Source organism: Melospiza melodia, chromosome 2 (assembly GCF_035770615.1).
Source record: "Melospiza melodia melodia isolate bMelMel2 chromosome 2, bMelMel2.pri, whole genome shotgun sequence".
Taxonomy (NCBI): domain Eukaryota; kingdom Metazoa; phylum Chordata; class Aves; order Passeriformes; family Passerellidae; genus Melospiza; species Melospiza melodia.
Genome location: NC_086195.1, coordinates 116,968,003 through 116,971,543, shown reverse-complemented (window position 1 = coordinate 116,971,543; position 3,541 = coordinate 116,968,003).

Below are 3,541 nucleotides of genomic sequence, written 5' to 3'. Positions count from 1 at the left end.
AGCTCCCTTGGGATCAAAGGAAATCCATCACTGCGTTGTCACGTTGGTGTGCGCACACCAGTCCTGGCAGCCGCGCTAATTCCCTCTGATGTTATTATAGCTCCTCTCTCTGGGAGCTCTCTCCTGTGCCAGCACTAACACACATGTGGCTGCACAGGCTGCCTTGCCGTGCATCTTCTCAGTCCCACAGGGGTGCTGGACCCCTCTTTTTCCTGGCTGTGTGTGCTTATACTGGTTTAAGAAGAGAGTATAAAGGTGTTATGCTGTAATACACTGAATAAGGGCTTTATTCAAAGAAAGGCAGAAAACAGGAGAGAGATTCTTGTTGCAGACATATTCTTGCTCAAAGGCCAATTTTACTATTAATAAAAACCACTATGGCAAGAAGGCGAAAACAGACTTTACTAACTAGCCCTTGATATTTACAATGATGTTCACAGCATCATTGGTGGCTGTGGTGTACAGAAATCAAGGGGAGCATTAGGGTCCTAAATAGTATCAGGATATAGCAGTAGTTACTGCAATATTTTCACTAAAAACTTCTGCCCAAAAACATAATTGGTAGCTAGGAAAAGGGGCAAAAAAATGAGGATGCAAGGAATGAGGTTCAAGCTCTTCTGTTGAGAGTAGGATGCTTGCATGCATTAAGGAGAAGATATTAAAGGAAAGCTTCAGATATATGAAGACAATTTTTGTTTTTTTTGAGGGACTTGGAAAAACTAGGTAGAAATGGTACAATTCAGGAGGCAGCAGAAAATTCCTGGATTACAAACCACGACTCAAGGGAAGGATCCACTGTGCAAAGACCTGGCAAAGAAAGTAGGGGTTTGGGTTTGGCCCTTTTACTCCAGGGCAGATCTGATCACACCATTTCCAACTCTCACATCTGTGGAAATTCACCCTGTCCTGCTAGAAAGGCTCCTCCATCTTGTGTCTCTGACCATCTACCACAATCAGAAGCATAGTAAGGTGATGTGATGCTTTTAAATCACACTTTGTTACCTGCATCTTTAGTTTGGCCTCCAGAGAAAGAATGAAAAAGAGTGAAATAAATCAATTTATGTATCGTCTCCTGGTTATTAACAGTTTTTCTTGATTTCTGAACTTCTTTCATATAGATTGAACATCTATTTTAAAAACTACTTGCAAATTTGTGTTACAAATAATTCACTAATTGTAGCAGTAAGAAATAAATGAACTGCCTAATAGTAGAAAGTCAACTCTATAACAGGCTCATGTTTGAATTTTGCAAGTATGCCAGTCTTCTGCTGAGATTAGTAAATTCCCTTATAACAAAAACTATCAACAAACTCTGAAGGATGCTAAAGTGTGCAAGAACAAAATAGTGAAGCTCCAGTGACAAAACAATGCAAACTGAAGTGAAATCCTGAAAAACAGGACAAGTTAAGTGCTTGTTCTTTATAAATTACTAGTAATTTACAATAATAACTTTAATTGCTTCTTTGTAAAACACATGTGATGTTATGACACGCTGTGGAAATTATGAGGCAACGTTTTGTCCCTTCAGTTTTATGGTACTGACAGATGCTGTGTGAGTTTTGAAATTTATAATCCTGATTTTGACATTTCCAGGTACTGCCATTGATTACTGATATTTTGGTTTGCCCCTGCAATGCTATTTAGCAGCACAGACAGTCTTGTTTGAGACAGTGTTCAAGTGTAGACATCACTGATATCAACCTGCATGTCCAAGGACAAAACTATTAATTAAGCCTGACAAATTATCAGAATATTCTATCATGGTGTCCACAGAGGCTTAGCTTGAAATACTGAAAACTGTGATCTTTTTGATGATTAAGTGCTGAAGTCAAGCTGAAGCACTTGGCCAGTGTGGGTCCAGGAAAGTTCAAAACCAGCTTAAAAATATTGTACTTATGTAAAAACAAACTATAAAAGATCAAATACGACAATACTACTTACAGAATGAATTATTTTTTTTCCTTGTTCTTCACAGATCTCCTTTCAGTAAAACAGACAAATATTTCATGTCCAATTTTCAAATGAAAGGAGATAATTATGTTTTTAACAGCTTGATTTTCATGCTCAAATATTGCTTTCTACTGTGTTTGAAAACATTTTCAGTATCCAAATTTAGATCTTACGAGTTTTGTAAGATGGTCTTGCAGTCCTGTCTTGAACACTATCTACGTCATTTTAGGCTATGATCAGCATAAATCAATGAGATGAAAACCCTGCTGTGACTAAGCAGAAAAAGTCAGTCTTACCGAATTATTTGCACTGAAATAGTAGCCCATGAGTCTTGTAGGAAAAAGAAATGTGAGCAAATATATGAGCAAGCTGATTAGTATTTGCCAGAGAGTTTCCAAGTATGTTATTGTCAAGGGAGCCTTTATCATGGCCTGACATCACTCCAAGTGTAATGTGCTTTCTCCCCTGAATGGTTGTTGATCCCGTGGCACTCTGGAGGCCAGCAGGGGATGATCACTGTGCTTTCATGTGCTGGCACCTGTGTCCAGGACAAATCCTAGCTCAGATGTTTTCCAGTACTCCCTGATCCTAATGGATATACGTATCCTACAGTGCTGTGAAGTATTTCAGCAGAAAAAAACCTAGTTTGCTCATATTCACAGATAATGCACCTGTACATTCCTAAAGATGTTGAAGAATTGAGAGGACACAAAATCCCACATACTAAACTGGTTTGAGAATGGAAGTGATATCCTGGAAAATGACTGAGAAAATTGAAAAATTCCAGTATGATTGCAGTAATTTCAGCTAAAGAAAACAATTAATTTTGAATACGAAAAGACCTTTAAATCTCGCCAAGAAAGAACCAGTTAAACAGAATGCACTCAAATGAGGAAAAAACCCAGACATTTCTAACAATGGAGGAAGTAGCAGCAATCAGAACATGTGAAAGTGATGGATTTAGCAAATGTCTTGAATTTTTCACAGTAAGACTAAGCAAGTTTCTCATCAATAGCACTGATGGAGCATCTGATTGAATTATAACATGTGAACTGCATGAAGTCACAGCATAAAAAAAATATTTTGCTTTTAAGCTCTAGGGCTTTGTTTACCTGCAGATTTCCTGGGGACTGAATTGTGGGAAGCAAGAGAGGAAATAAAACCAAAATAAACCAAATGTTTACCAAGTAAGATGAATAACAGAAATTGGTCCTAGCACAGAAGTTAAAGAATAATTAAAAACAGTGAAGTAAAACAAATGGGCAAATTATGTTCTCAGATGTGTAACTACTCTGATATAGCAGTGTAAACATGTCTATGTGAGCAGATGTATTTACAGCCCTACAAAGAAAAGCATTACCTGCAAGGCCGCTTAATTAGAAACAACTATTCTAGCACCAAGAAGAAAAGAACTGCAGCAAAAAAAAAAGCACAAAAGCAAAGAGATTGACCCAAGTAATTCTAGCTCTTTGGAGTGAAAATGTAACTTGTGAAGCAAAAAAAATACCTTAATTCTCCATTTTTTTTCCATAGAAAATTATTGCTTGTTTTCATAATTACTGTTTGCTATCTTTCAAAGGATCTTTTCTGA